Source organism: Dermacentor andersoni, chromosome 10, assembly GCF_023375885.2.
Source record: "Dermacentor andersoni chromosome 10, qqDerAnde1_hic_scaffold, whole genome shotgun sequence".
Lineage (NCBI taxonomy): Eukaryota > Metazoa > Arthropoda > Arachnida > Ixodida > Ixodidae > Dermacentor > Dermacentor andersoni.
This window is the reverse complement of record NC_092823.1, coordinates 138,253,225-138,270,209: the sequence shown is the minus strand read 5'-3', so window position 1 is coordinate 138,270,209 and position 16,985 is coordinate 138,253,225. Positions and strand designations below refer to the sequence as shown.

At 43.3% G+C, this 16,985-nt stretch overlaps 1 protein-coding gene across 1 annotated transcript in view; it reads right to left on the bottom strand.

Annotated features, from left to right (window-relative positions):
- The window catches only part of LOC126545195 (mRNA decay activator protein ZFP36L1-like), a 72,065-nt gene that overhangs the window by 31,031 nt on the left and 24,049 nt on the right, over nucleotides 1-16,985 (bottom strand). The gene's annotated exons all lie outside the window — the stretch shown is intronic.

The following is a 16,985-nucleotide window of genomic DNA, read 5'->3' as shown; positions in this document are numbered from 1 at the left end:
CCGCAGCAGTCACTCTAACACAGTTTATCCCCCACAGGTTCATACCATGACTTTTCAGCAATCATTTTTTCTGCGCGCAACACGAGATTGGAATGGCCTGCCCACCGAAGTTGTCACTATCATCGACCCACTTGCAGTCAAGCGGCTCATCGAAAATATCCCTTTGTAACTTGTAGTATCTTTCTTTGTCACTAACCCCCCACTCCCTCATGTAATGTCTCAACAAGAGACCTTTGAGGAAATAAATAAATAAAAATAAACAAATAATTGCCTTAGACATATCACATCGCTGGTAAGATATCGTAAACGGCACCAGCACAACAGCGTGACTATGAAATTATGAAATGCTTACACACGCTTACAGTAACAAGCCACCGTGATTTATAAGATCGACGAGAATGTATTTTTGCCTTGAACAGAAGCATCGCGGATATAACGGAGAGATGACAAACATCGATGTGGGCAAACAGGTGATCAATCATTAATGGTTGACACGAGATAACTCAGAGTTATCATAACTGCCGTAGATTAAGTTCAATGTGTGGTGGCTCAACTCGTCTATAGTAGGCGCAGCTGTATTTGACTGTGCACTACACAAGCGGTTATAAATCGTATGAGCCGTTCGAGTGTCACTACAGTTCCGATACCACCACCACTCGTTTGTTTGGTTTATTGTTTTTGTTTCTGCTCGGTCGTTAATGCCTATGATAACTGTTAAATTATGAAACTGTGGTAATGTCGGTAGAATTGACTGCTTAACAGAGTCGATAGTTTAGCACGGCAGAATTTTCGTGAAGCGGAAAACAAACAGCGCTGAAAACGGGACTACACAAGAAGACATTGAATCCAGAGCATACACTCTCGGTCTGTTCTTAGACCTCTGGAAAGCTTACAGCATGAAATTTTTTTGAGTAAACTGAACAGTTACGGGATACGCGGAATAGCTCTAAACCTGCTGAAAAGTTACCTAAATAACAGAATACAATACGTTAAATGGAATAATTTTGTTTCGAACCATTTGCGCATTACCCAAGGGGTTCCGCAGGGATCTATATTAGCTCCACTTTTGTTTTTATTGTATATAAAAGACATTTGTGACATACCTGATTCTCCAGATTTGGTCATGTACGCTGACGATACAAATATTTTTTTCCCATCACGCGCTCTGCCGGAATTCGAAGCTATCGTGAACGCTTATTTGGTAAAATTATACGCTTGGATGCAGGCGAATAAGTTTAGTTGAAACTTGTCAAAAACCAGGTACATAATTTTCAGACCTATTAATGCCTCTGTTCATTACACACTTAACCTAATATACACCAACACAAAACTGCAACAGGTAACAACTTTCTTGGTGTCTGGTTTAATGAACGTTTATCATGGAACACGCATATTTCAAAACTTCTTACGGACCTTAGTAAAACTGTTGGTTGTCTTTACCGGATCAGCGATCTCTTGCCCGTTTCCCTAAAGGTATCCATATACTACGCACTATTTTTTTTCTAAATTGTCCTATTGTGCACTGGTCTGGGGCACTACAACAATAAGTAATTTTCACAAATTATTGCTTTTGCAAAAAAAGGCATTGCGGGCTATTGAGGGTTAGCATGGTAGGCCGGAAAACCTACCAACATTACCACTCTATCAAAAGCATAATTTACTTAAAGCAAAGCATGTTTACATATTTCGCCTGTTACAGTACATCCATCGTAATCATTTGTATTCCATTCCTCCAAACCACCCTCCTACTAAATACCCCCTTCGGCAACACAGAAACTTGGTCCCTAAAACGAGGACAAATTGCGGCAAACAAAAACTCGATTACCAGATTCCAGTCGTTCTCAATAACTCATCTTTAAGTGTCATGTTTGATCTCCCTAAGAACAAATTTAAAAAAAGACATCAAAAAGTTACTAATCAGCACTGACTCAATATAATCTATTTTTTACTTAGCGAAGCATCTCTTGTTTTCGTGTCAAGTTGTTTCTGTGTGTGTTTTCCTTAGAGACCTCATGCAATGTTTATACACTGCCTTTGATTTATGGTGCACTGTCTGTATCAAAAGTAATATTTCTCATGGTAATACTGTCGTTTGATGTAATGTATTTTGTTCACTATCATACTATGTTAATATTTATTTCTGTGTTGCTGACTGCTGTATCGACTCATTTTGGGAACTGTGACCTCGTCAGGCTTGACCGCCTTCTGTCGCAGTTCCCTCTTTCATCTTTGAAAGAAAATAAACCTCAGCCTCGACACCATGCAGTGCGCTGAGCGCTCTTGCGGGGGTCGCGTTCAACCGGCGCGGCGACATGCACACAGAGGCGGTGGCCCAGTGTTACGGCGGCCATGTTGTTCCCCATTCTTGGATTGTGCGAGTTTAAACGCGCCAAGCGTATTTCTTTTTCTCTCCACTCTAATCAGAAACGCGGCACATGCATGCGTTGAGAAGCTGAAGGACTGGAAAAGAACGTTGATATATATGTATATAATGAACGAGAAGCAAGGGAGTTAACCGAGGGGGCCGACTTTTATTAATAGTATCATGAGAGGCCAACGAACAAAGACCCCAATGACAACACAAGGGAAATTATTTGTACTTACTAAAGCGATGCAGGCGTAATGCGAAGACGTGGGATGGTTCCCCAACTGCGGCAAGTTGTTTCATCCACATTCATTGCCGTTAATTTATCATTTTCTTTAACTCAGTTAGTAAGTACAAGTTATTTCCCCTCTGTTGTCTTTGTTGAACTCTCATAATATGACACACACACACACACACACACACACACACACACACACACACACACACACACACACACACACACACACATATATATATATATATATATATATATATATATATATATATATATATATATGTAGTCATATCATAAGAAGCGAGCAAACACTGACACCAAGGACAACATAGGGGAAATTACTTGTGCTTAATAAATGAAATAAAGAAAGTATAAATTAATGGAAATTAAAGTGGATGAAAAAACACCCAGGGTTCTACTAGGACACATAAATACCCAAGAAAGTGGATGGGGAAACAGCGCCGCGGTAGCTCAATTGGTAGAGCATCGCACGCGAAATGCGAAGGTTGTGGGTTCGGTTCCCACCTGCGGCAAGTTGTTTTTTCATCCACTTTAATTTCCATTAATTTATAGTTTCTTTACTTCCTTTATTAAGCACAAGTAACTTCTCCTATGTTGTCCTTGGTGTCGGTGTTTGTTGGCTTCTTATGATATGACTAATAAAAATCGGGCCCCTCGGTTAACCCCCCTTCCTACTCCTTATATATATATATATATAAGGGTTTCGCGCCAGACACGAAGGTATAATATTCAAAACAGAAAAAAAGATGCACGTTATGGCATTTGTTTTTATTGCCGCTTCGGCCGGAGGACCGGCCACACACACACAGACATATATATATATATATACACATATATAAAGCGATCGCACCGCGGGAAACCACCGAGCGACGCCTGGCCCGCTGGTCGAAGTGCAGCTGCACGCCTTGCAAAACTGCCGCTGCCCGCTGGGATCAAAAGCTGGGAGTCGAGCGCGCTGACGTCGCGGCGCGTCAGCAATAACGGCGGCGACGTCGCTTCAACGATCAACGGGCGGCGTGAGGGGGAGGCTCGCACGTCTCGCAGTGGATGCGTCACCAGCCGACGATAATCACGGCCATCTTGTTTCTCACACCTTCCCTCTCCCCGCCTCTCTCTCTCAGCGGAGGACATGCAGGCCAGTCGAAAGGCTTTTTTTTTTTATTTTATTATTTTTTTTTATTGAAACGACACGAAACACAACGTTACGACTTGGAGGGAGGGCACGCTCCGCGTTCGTGCGCGCTACCGAACTTGTAACGAACCGAGCCGCCCGAATTTTGGCCGGTCTGCAAAGTTTGCATCCCGGTGTCACACAGTTGCCTTGCAATTTCATGCAGTTGCGATTTCATATGCAAGAACTACATGACGGGCATGCCTCAAAATAAATGGTGCAGACATGACATGGAGGAAGGAAGAGTATCCGTGAAGCCGTCGCTCTCTCCCTCTGCCCAAACTCGGCGCAACACTTTACCCCTCGGCTGCGCTCGGCTGACTCGGCACTCGGTCCAGTACGTGTCGTACCCGGTAGTCTTTTAAGTGATGAGCACTCGTTCGGCTGATTTGCCAATCGTTCGGTAGCCGCCTTTGTGGCGTACAGTGGCTCTGGCGTTGCGGTGCTAAAAGCCTGAGGTCGCCAGATTAAATCCCGGCCGCGGCGGCCGCATTTGCGCGGGACGAAATGCAATAACGCCGGTTTACCGTGCATGTTTTGCACGTTCACGAACCCCTGGTGGTCAAAAATCAATCTGGAATCCCCCACTGCGGCGTGCCTTATAAACATGTCCTCGTTTTAGCACGTAATACTCCACAATTTTAAATGGCTCTGTGCACACTTTCCCCCGGTGCATGCTTGTGCAACTTCGGTCGTTTCTAATAATGTCGCATTATCTTTGCTGCAACGTGCGAGCGCGGCAGCCAAACGTTGCTGTCGCACTCGCTGCAACAGCGCACTTAGGAGAGCAAGGCTTCCTTTTCTTGTTTCTCTATTTTTTTTTTCTGAGGGTGGTTGAGGAGGGGGGAACTTTTTACGTGACGGGAGCATGACTTTAATCTCTACAAGTTGCCATGTTACCCGCGATCAGGGGTAAATAAACCTGCGGGCCGCTTTTGCTGACGTCACGGGCAGTTGCAATTTTTTCGCACCCGTGTACCGCTGTGCCCCGCTTCCACTGTAGGGAGGTTCATCGTATCGTACCTCGTTGAAGTGGCAGTACCTGAATAGCAGATGACAATAACAATGACAATGATGATGTTTATTTGCATCAGTACATGACGCGAGGGGCATGCAGAAAAAGCTGCCACATGGACAGCTTGACGAAGCCGCAGGCCCCCGCATTAGCGTTTGCGCGGCGTTAGCGAGCCCAAAGGTAGTACATCATTGTTTACATATGTCCTTTACACAATATTGAGCATCGCGAACCATGCGAAGCAAATGAAGAAAAAAAGATGTGCTCTAACAGGTCATAGTAAAAAGCATCTCTAACCAATAAGGATAAAAAACAACGATAGGCACAACGGTATCGCAACTGTTCAAAAAAAAAAAAAAAAGAACACGAGGGTGAGAAAGATATAATCATAACACAAGCTGTAACAATAACATTTCTCATGCAAACTAAACCAATGAAAAACAAAGAATATAAGCTATACAATGGGACTAGTCGTTTTCGATAAGGAACCATTTGCGAACGCCAGGGAAACCATCTAGTGCAGGCAGAAATTACTATACAGAGCTTTAAAAGAGGTATTTTCCAATCCTGTGGTTTCGTTCTGTAATTTATTCAGTAACCTTGGCAGGTTGTTACGAATAGTTTGTTGTCCGTATGTCGTTCTGACGGTTTCTACTTTCCAAAACTCTCTGGACCTTGTCGTATATGCTGTAATGTTAATTTTTAAATCCGCTAGTGTTCTTAGAAAGCTGGCTCCAATTTTTATTTCTTGTTTGTATGCTCTACAGAGTCGATAATCGTACATACTGGCAATTGGCATTACATTGTATTTTATAAAAAAATTCACGTGTATGAACATACTTTGGAACACTTTCCACGACTCGTAGGAATTTTTTTTGCAGTACATAAAGTTTTTCCAAATTTGCCTGTGTGGTAGTAGCCCAAACTAAGTGACAGTAGTTTAGACAAGAAAGAAACAGTGTGTTGAAAATCAGCATCATTATTTTTTTTGGCAGTATATGACGGTTACGGTAAACAAGCCCGATTATTTGAGATAATTTTGTCGCCAAGGAATTTACGTGCATATCCCAAGATAAGTTTTCTTGAAAGATAACACCTAAAGTTTTAAAGTACGGAACTATATCGATAGGCGTTGAATTTAGTAATATAGGCGTATTAATTATTACGCTTTTATTTTTGCTTCGAAAAATCATTCCTTTTGTATTGTTTGTGTTTATATTAAGAAAATTTTTACGTGTCCATTCATGCAATTTTTGAAGAATTAAGTTTGCTTCCTCAACTAATTCATCCGCCGACTTTCTTATCAGGAATATGCTAGTATCATCGGCGTAAATTATATAGTTTGCCTTGATACTGATACTAATGATATCATTAATATATAAATTAAAGAGGAAAGGGCCCAAAAATACTGCCTTGTGGCACGCCACAAGAAACGGGCAGTGGACTAGAGAGTTCATCATTAATACCGACCCTTTGCTTGCGGTGTTCTAGATAACATGTGATGAGGGATGCAGCCTTCCCGCGGTAACCATAACGTAGGAGTTTCCTAATAAGAAGTGAATGATTGACACAATCAAATGCTTTTGTAAAATCTACAAACAACCCCAGAACCATTTTTCCCTCATCAATTGCCCTTGAAATTAACTCTTTCTGAGCAAGTAAGGCACACTCCGTGCTGAGGCCTTTGCGAAAGCCAAATTGGCATTCATTTAGAAGTTTATGTTTTTGCTCAATATCCATAAGATGGATGGATGGATGGATGCAGAACTTTAATAAGGTCCTGAGGTACGCGACTCAGCGCGCGGCGGGCCGCTCCCACGTTGGGACAGTCAGGCCTTGCCCGACCGCCGCATCGTGGGCCCTCTGGACAGCCCATAGTTGCGCCCCGGCATCGGGGCTCTTGATAGCGGAGAGCCACTTGTCTTCATTGATTTGTTCTGTGCCTCGTAACGAGGGGCAACGCCAGAGCATATGGTCTAGGCTAGCGATGTCATTGCAGTGCCTGCAAGAACTAGTGGCATAGGTGTCGGGATAAATTTTGTGAAATAAAGCCGGGTTGGGATATGAGCCTGTTTGCAATAATCTGAGGGTCAATGCCTGCGCTCTGTTTAACTTCTTGTGTGGAAGGGGAAAGTCTCTCCTGCCGAGATAAAAGTGCTGCGCAATTTCGTTGTATGTGGTCGGTTGATCTCTGTTCTCCACCACTGCGGGCCGGCGTTGGAGTTCTCCATGGTCGCGGAAAGCGAGACCTCGCGCCTTGGAGTGGGCCAGCTCGTTGAGGTTCGTGGGGCCTCCCATGATGGATCCCATGTGAGCGGGGAACCACGTGAGAGTGTGGGTGGCGATGCTTTTGCCGTCGAGGATGCGACAGGCTTCCTTACACACGGCGCCAACGCTGAAGGCGCGGATGGCTGCCCTGGAGTCGCTAAAGATATTGGCATGTCCGTCGTCCAGGAGGGCCAAGGCAATGGCCACTTGCTCGGCCGCATGCGACGACGTGCTTCGTACCGAAGCGGCGTTAACGGTCGAACCCCTGTGGTTGATTGACACTACCGCGAAATTGTTGCTGTTGCCATACTGGGCCGCGTCAACGAAGCAGCAGCCGCCAGGGAGTTCTGTTGCGCGGCGTAGGAGCGCCACCGCTCTGGCCTTCCTTCTTTGTACGTTGCGCTGGGGATGCATATTGCGCGGGGCGGGCGATATGATGATGTTATCTTTCTGCTCTTTTGGAAGGCCCTGGTAGGCGTTTTCGACAGTGGCCGGGGGGACGCCCATCTCAGTTAGGAGTCGTCTGCCCGCCCTGGTGCCGGAGAGCCTGAGAATCTGTGCCCTTTCTTGTGCTTCTGCAATCTCTTCCAGGGTATTATGAATACCCAACTGCAGGAGTCGGTCGGTGCGTGTGTAGTTTGGTAGCCCGAGCGCGCTCTTGATCCCCCTCCTTATCATGGCATTTAGCTTGTCTCGCTCGGCCCTCTTCCAGACGTGCATGGCCGCTACGTACGTAAAATGGCACAGCAAGAAAGCGTGTACTAGCCTTAACAGATTCTCTTCGCTCAGGCCTCTCCTTCTGTTAGCTACCCGCCTGATTAGACCGATGACGCTATCCGTCTTTTTAGCTAGTTTGTGAATGGTGATGCTATTCGTGCCCGCCCCTTCGAGTGTCATTCCCAAGATTCGAATGGACGCGACTTTGGGAATGGGATCTCCGCAATTGGTGTAGAGATTAATGTCAATTTCAGTGGGGGGTTTCCAGTTCTGTGGCTTGCGGCCCTTTCTACTTGGGCTGTAGAGAAGGAGCTCCGATTTCTTTGGGGAGCACCGGAGTCCCATAAGACGATCCATAATCCATAAGATAATCCATAAGACGATTTAAAATTATTTTTTCAAGTACCTTCGAGAACATAGGGAGAATTGATATTGGACGATAGTTGCTCATGTCATTTTTGTCACCTTTCTTATATAGGACACTAATGCGTGCTCCTTGAATTTTACTGGGAAAAACAGCTTGACTGAGACAAAGGTTGAAAATATATGCAATGCATGGAGCCAGAATATCGACAACGTATTTTAAAGGTTTTATCTGTAACCCGTCAATATCTTTCGCACTGCTGCTGTTTAGATTTTTAATTATGTGGCTTACTTCGTTTTCATCTACAGGTTTAAGGAAAATAGTGTTGCTATTAACCGGAATATTACTAAGATCATTTGGTAGCATAGGCGTATTACCTGCACTTGCGAAATATGTATTAAATGTATCTGCAAACCGCTTCCCAGATAATTCTATACCATTAATATCTAATTTAAGAAGTTTACTGATAGGTGGATGATGCCTTAATACAGAGCTGAGCCTTTTCCACATAATCTCAGAGCATCCAGCAGCTGCTGCAAAGAAATTTGCAAAATATTCTCGCCTAGCCTTTTTTATATCTTTATCGAGGCGATTACGGCACACTTTAAATTGGCGGAATAATTTCGATATCTTTAGTTGAAATAAACTTGCCATAGAGAACATTTTTGTGCGCGATTCGTCTGAGAAGCTCAGAGGTAATCCATGGTTTCGGAATTTTTTTGCTTGGCTTAACGCGCACCGAGGGAAAGCTAGATTCATATATCGATTTGACAATGTGAAGAAATCTTTCATAGGCCCCATTTGCTTCGTTGGATTTATATACATCTTCCCAACAGGCATTTTCTATTTGTTCCCGAAATATAGACAAATTGCGCGGGGTTATTTTTCGTATCTGGTGCATTGGCTGCGTTACCTTCTCTCGAATGTGCCCTTTGGCGCAAATAAATATAGGCAAGTGGTCACTGAGGTCATAGGCAAATACACCCGCCTTAACTTTTTCAGGGATGATATTTGTGAAAAAATATCAATTAAAGATGATGAATATTCAGTAACTCTAGTGGGCAAGTCTATTACATTCGCTAAACCATTCATTTTCTGTAAAATATCTAATTGTAAAGTTTGGGAATCGTTTTCATCATATTAATATTGATGTCCCCGCCGAAAATTAAATCAAGCCGATTTTTATTAACAAACTCAAAGATATCTTCTAATTTATCAAAAAAATTCTTAACGCTGCCATTGGGCGGGCGATATACACACTATAATAACGGTGTTGTGCATTTTTATTGCTAGAATTTCAGTCAGTTGTTGCGGAAAGTTCGGGCAGTAAGTCACACTCGAATACTTCCTTTACCAGGATACAAACTCCGCCTCCTCGAGAGTATGACCGATTTAAGTAGAAGGTACTATAATTTGGGATACGGAAAATATCCGCATCGTTCATTGACCATGTTTCTGTTAACAGTATCGTATCAAATGATTGCCCTAGCTGTTCAAAAAACAAGGAGAGGTCGTTTTTCTTATTAGAAACTGAGCGGATGTTTAGATGAAAGCATTTAAAGGATTACTGAATTTTTTTGCCTAAATGCTGACTGAATACTTGTGGCCCCTCTGACCATAAAAAATACATTTCTTGAACGTTAATCAGAAAAATGGGTTCCGTAACAAGTGCTGCTACAGTAAAATTCTTTTCTATACAGGAAGATTCGACAGATAAAAAAAAAACAAAAAAAAACATACCAGTCTACCCACTCTGAATCTACGTTGTGCGAACGCTAACAAGAAGAGAAAGAAAAGAAATAAACAAAACAAAAAAGATAAGCATAAGCGTGTGTCGCAGAAATCGAGAATCACGGCACTAAATATGTAGCGTTACTATTCGCCAGCTTTTTTCTTCCGATTAGTTCGGCGATTACGTGAATTACACCAATATATAAGATCACACATTGTGCACTTCACAGGCTTCCCCCGACTTCCCCGTTCAAAAAAAGAAGCAAAGAAGAAGAAACACATTGGGCGAGGCGGGGGTGGGGCATGCATGCAGAAACGCACGACGGCCAAACACACGAAGGAATGCGAAAGCGGCTGAAACCGGTAAAGAATATTTGGGCTGTTTCAGCCTCGGAACATCCATCTAAATACCAGATATCTACTATACTGCCATCCAGGAAAAGAAGAAAAAGAAAGACCGTATACTTGTGCGACGTTCCAGAATCACAGCCCGATTTTCAGCGAAGCTGTGTGTTCTGATAAATTTCATTTAGAATTTCCCTTGCCTGAAATTAAATCACAAACTTTTGAAGCTTGCCCACACATGACTCGCCTGCTCGAAACCTCGCACGCATATAACGCTTCCGAACGCTTCCTTAAGGATTTTATTTTTTCTCAAAGGCTCCACTTGATCCGCACGCATTTGACTTCGTGAAACAGACTGTGCCATAATGTTCCCCCTATCATGGCTAAAATGTCATCTGGGTGGCGCTTACAATTCGCCCAAGGCGGTCCGCGCCGTTCGTGAAACTCCATCACCACGGTCCGAATCGCCTGTAACTTGCCTGCCAAGGACACAATAAACCCTCCCACGTTGCTTCCGCAGGGGAGCCTACTTGGCCCTCTACTTTTTTTACTATATATTAATGATATTGTCAATGGTGTTAACACCCCAGTTCAGATTCGTTTATTTGCTGATGATTGTGTTTTGTTTAGAGAAGTTACCTGCATTACTGACCAATGTGACCTTCACTCAACTTAGACAATGTGTTGAAATGGTGTGAGCAATGGGGAATGCTTCTGAATGCAACTAAGTGTGTCGATCTCCCCATAACGCGCAAAAACGTCCCCTTAGACTACACTTACAATTTAGCTGCAGCACCTTTACTAAAAGTAACCTGCTATAAATATTTAGGCTTAACATTAACGAGTGACTTATCATGGAACTTGCATATAAATACCATATGCTCTGCCGCTTTCCGGAAACTATGCCATCTGCGCCACAAACTCAAGACTGCTCCGTCTAGTGTTAAACTACTATCCTGCTTTTCCTTAATTAGGCCAAAACTTGATTATGCTTCCATAGTTTGGGACCCTCACACAAAAATTAACATTAAGAACCTAGAAAGAATTCAAAGAAAAGCAGTACTATTTATTTCCAGTAAATTTAAGGCTACTGACTCCCCCACTGCAATACTAACCGATAACGGCATTGAACTACTACAAATTCGAAGAAAGAAAAGTCGACTAGAGTCGCTTTCAAACTTAATTAATCGTAGGATAGCCTTAGACACCGCAAAATACGTATCCCCCTTGATAAGCAGACCCACTCGACACCACTACCCTCATTCTCTAACACCTATTTTCGCAAGGACAGACACTTTTCGGTACTCTTTTTTTCCACAAACAATAGGTGACTGGAATAAGCTAACTGACGCATACTCCCAGCGCCCGTGAGCTGTATATCATTTGTGTAAATAATCTTGTTATTTCGTGTATTAATTATAGTTGTATTGTAATCAAGTTAATTTTTTTTCTTAATCGTCTACCTTACGACCAAACAATTTGTGTGAAAAACGTGTTAGACACTTGTTTCATCTTCTTCTTCTGTGTATATCATCTTTGTTTTTTGCTCACCCTGCTTGGACTTTTTGTCCGCAGTATTGTATAAATAAATAAATAAATAAATAAATAAATAAATAAAATATCGAGCCGCTTACTTTCACCGAACATAAACAAGGTGCCTCGTTCAGTTCACCGAGCACACCGGGCGAACCTCGTAATGGAAATAAAAAAAAAGCGAACTCTTATTCTTTATTGGCAACACTCCTAATAAGCCAGAAACATGAAAATTTCGCGACTCATTGAAATTGAGATGTCCACCATTTCTAATAAACAAACTTTGCGCAACGCAAAGTTATCTTGGGACATTGGGAAACGTAGTTGGTAATGGCCGCGCGACACTTTCGGACACTTGCTTAATAAATTTGTTTGCAAAAGCTGTATTTAATCAATAGGCATACAATTGGGCATACTGATTTTCCATGGAGCTCTACCTTTTTCTCCTATAGTTTGATCTCGGTGGTACTAATAGTTATACCAGAGCAGTGGACTAAATTTCGCGTCGCTGTTTAAACGCACTCATAACGTTCTGGAGGGCTTTCATTCGTAACGCATTAACATTAACATTAACATTAAGTGGCAAAGGCAATTCGAACTTTGCCTGCCGATCACCCATAACGTACCCCTTATTTCCACCAAAGACAAAAAAGGTACTTGGTTTAATTCATTGGGAAACCAACAAAAAACATTACGTAAGGTGTGATATTAGAGAAAAAGCAAAGGATCGTAACAATTTGCAACGCTTCTAATCGAGCCAGAAACGTTACGGATTGCTACGCGGCGTCAGCAAATTTTCCTATGTGTCACTGCGTTACGGTAAATGTCGATGACGGCAGCTTCGGCATTTCGAGATGAACTTTAGTGTAAAAAGAAAAATAGAATAAGGAACGCTCCTCCATTTTCGTACTCGGTAAGTGTCGTCCTTCTTCGCGTGCGAGAAACGTGTGGTCCACAACTAGGAAAATATGTGTCGGCAAGCCTTATTTGAAGGCTATAGTGCTTCTTTATAAGATGGCATATGACTGGAGACGTAATTATTGGCACAGCAGTGTCTGTCAATCGGCGTACTTCAGCAAGCTAGTACGCTCAACAGATAACAGTGTCAACTGTTTCAATTAAGGCACATGTACGGGCTTCAGGTGACACTAAAGGAAAATAACGAGTCAAGCTAGATTCGAAGATTGGGCGTCTGTAATAACGAAATCCTCATTCGTAAAGAAAACGGAGTTTTGTAAGCGAGTGAATGACGAAAATGGAAAACCTGAGTGGCGCCCCCTGTTGTGGACTATGGTACCTCTCGTGTGACGTCAGCACTGGCTGATTCAGCGGCTGCTATGTGGCGCCCACCGCAAGCCGCGTCGCTTTCTCTGTTCGGCACGACAGCCGAGGCGCCAGCTCTGACCACCGATCGCTCAGGCGACCGCGCGCGCGTCCGGCATAAACAGAGGAACCCAAGCGGAGCTTCAGGCACTCGCGCAAGCACGAAAGCTAGTTTCTCAAGGACATAACAGCGGGATAGAGGGAGAGCACGTGGATATCACGTCAGCTTATGCGTTCTGGCGCGGCCGCTTCAAATTGAGGAACAGCAGCGGTAGCTGCTGGACCAGCGGCAATTCTCTACGCAACGAAATTAAATGTTGGCACACAGAAAACGATGATAGACTGCTAGATGAACAGTCTATCGATATAGCTCGACTTAATATTTTCATGTATTGTTGAATAATAATAATAATAATAATAATAATAATAATAATAATAATAATAATAATAATAATAATAATAATATCGACATTGTACACATGTAAATCTGTGTTATAATGCGAGCCTTGTAATTTGAGTGCCTACAGCCTCATATATGCAAGCCGTGCTATGAATCTATTACCGTATTCTTCTAACAGTTTTCTTATATCGCTTATTTTTTAATACACGCCATGTTTGCCAGTCCTTCATTCTCCACTGCAAAAAAAAAAAAAAAAAAAAGAATTAGAGCGCGCCAAAATAGTTGCGCGACACTTTAATGAACACTTATATTTTGATTGATTGTTTGATTTATTGAGTGACTGATTGATTGATCTATGTGAAGCAAACCCTTAGTCAACCGGTGTTTATTAAATCATCTACAACGGCGGCACGTACAATCGTGTTCATCCTATGCAGCGTGTCTCTCCGATTCTCCACCACCTGAGAACGCCACCCACACAAATGACTACAGATTGACTGAAGTTTGCTTTCTATCGAAAAGAGATTGCCATCAGAGCGAACAGCGCTTGCTCAAACCGACAACTGCATGAGAGAGTGTAGTATAATATGTTATCGCGTTAAAAATTTCGCATTATGGGCGAACCTGCAACTTTTTTGTAAGAACAATTCTGCAGCGCGAGCACATTATTTAGAGCAAAGAACCGCTCACAAGAGCACTGGCATATATTGCATGCCATGAGAAGTGCGCAATGACATTTCCCAAACATTTTAAGGGGACAGTGGCCTTGCTATCAGTGGATGAAGTTCACTGTACAATCGCCTTTCACAAAAGTCTAGGAAAATAAGTATTTTGTTCATATCAGTACGTTTCCTTTTAATTTGCACTGTCGCCTTGTACTTTAGGTGGTACCGTTCTTAGACATTATATTAATGTTTTTCGCTGACGCTGTTGGTTCGAGAGTTATATGTACAGCCTTCCGCGGTGGCTTAATGGCTTTGCGAAAGCACCCGATAGAGGTTTCGACTCCCTGCTGCGGAAGTCCCATTTCGACGGGGACAAAATGCAATATACAAAAAAATCGTGTACTCAGATTTAGGAGCAGGTTAAAGAACCTCGGGTGAGTAAAATTTAAAAATATTATTATGGGGCTTTACGTGCGAAAACCACGATCTGATTATGAGGCACGCTGTACTGGGGGACTCCGGAATAATTTGTGACCACCTGGCGTTTTTAAGTGCGCACCTAAATCTAAGTACCACAGGTGTTTCCGCATTTCGCCCCCATCAAAATGAGGCCGCCGTGACCGGGATTCGATCCCGCGACCTCGTCCTTAGCAGCCCAGCACCATAGTCACTAAACAATCGATTGCTTTTCTTTTTCTTTGATGGTATTTATTACAGCACTATAGCATTCAACCCGACATTCACCAGTTGTGCATAGTCACAAAAGTGGAGGGCGCAATGAACGTCTCACACAGAAAAGGCAGCGTTCATACTGTGGGTGGAAACGATGGTTCCACTTGAGAAGGGTGGTAAGGTTAGGCACCTCACCAAAATGGGTACCAGTCTGGTTGTATATCAAGTCCATCATAAACATGTTTTAGGTGTAGTGTCAGCTGGATGAAATGTGCCCTTGTAAGTACAACCGTTTCGGCGTTTCGGTCCATCATTTGCATTTTCTACAAACTGTGAATTCCCATGAGAAAAAAGAACATATCGAAAGGTGCATCATTATCAGAGGTCGGCAGCAGGTATCGCACAATATGAACGTTGATTTCAAGGTCTTCTTTTTTAAGGTCCGTTGGAGGATATCCCAAAATAGGATGGCGTCGGTGCAGCTAATAAAACAATGTTCAGTTGTCTCTGGCACATCACAAAGGCGACAGTTAGCAAAAGAGACAAAAATACCCTTTTTCTGTAGCCATGTTCTTATAGGTATGGTTTCACTATGAAGTTTATAAAAGAATGTTTTGCTGCAAGGGGATGTATATATTTTACAACCTCACTTTAGTACATCGTGGCCTGGCCATTTCATGCATAGTGATCGGTAAAATGGAGACGGAAATAGCATGGACAGTAAATATTTGTATAACGTTTTACGCGACACAGAGTACAAGTATTCGGGGGAAACCCAACTGTCAGGAAACGAACCGCCAAGTAAACTTCTTGCATGAACCCCCCCAAGCATAAACGTGAAGAAAAATTGGAAGAAACAACTAAATCATATAATGCATTAACAAGTGCGACTTGCATGAATGACCCAATTATAGGATGCGAAGCATCGCGAAAAATGATGAAACGAGACACTATTTGCCGCAAATAAAGATATACTAAGCCGAGCCTCGCTTTCACTAATAGGCCTAAAAGTAATGTCTTGTCTCACCATACGAAGGTTGCTAACATTCGGTGAAAGCGTTCGATGTAAAGCTTGGAGGAATGAATAACTTCCAATACATAGTAAATTTTTGTTGCTGAGAACTTATTGCAGGCTTCGGATTTTCAAAAATAGAAAGTCGGTGTGGAACGAATGTCTGGGCGCAACTCTGCAGGGCCGAAAGCCGTTTTTTCCAATAGTGCGCCCTTCATTTATATGCGTCTAGCGGAACGCCAATATACTTTGGCGGGACAACGAGGCGGCCCACGAGCTGGCTCGAGATCTCCACCGCCGAGCCGCAACGGGGCCCCTCGATGACCGAGGGAGCGGAGAGCGCATGCTAAAATATGGGGAGATCAAGCAGCATTATAGATTGGCTCGTAGACTGGTATTCCCGCCAGACCCAAAATTAAACAACAGACAAGCAGTCGCGTGGAGACGACTACAAACTTATACGTATCCACACCAGGTTATGGCGAACCACATGTTCCCCGAGGCCAGGAGCGATAGATGTAATCTTTGTGGGGCGAGAGGGACCCTCGACCACATAATATGGGAATGTCCGTACTCTCCCGGGGGAACGCACAAAATAGGTAGCAGAGACACCTGGGAGACCCTGCTGCGCAGCTCGGACTCTGAGCTCCAGCTCCGGCTAGTCCAACTGGCTGAAGAGGCTGCTGGGAACCAAGACCTCCCAGCCTGCATCTGAGGCGGCGGCACTCGCCCCCTGACCTGCGTGTCGGGGGGTGGGTAGATCACCTTATCCGTTGGACAATAAAGTTTATTCTATCTATCTTGGCGGGACATGAGTCCCCTCAATGCCTGCAAACTGTTCTGGTGTGTAAGACCATGAGCCAAACCATAAGCCTGAACTTTTTGAGGAGTTCATTCGTGCTCTTGATATGCTGCCAAATTCGTTTATTGTCGATACTACCTTTTCAACACTGGACTTATCCATGCAGAAGGCCGCTAGGTCATCTGCATAAGCTAATGCCTTTACTTCATTACCTGGTATATTGCAGCCATGGATATAACTCGACTGAATTACACTTAAGAATAGCGGTTCCAGGTAAAGGGCGAATAGTAGTGGGGACATGGGGCATCTTTGTTTTACTGAAGAGAATAGAAACGGGTCCGGAGAG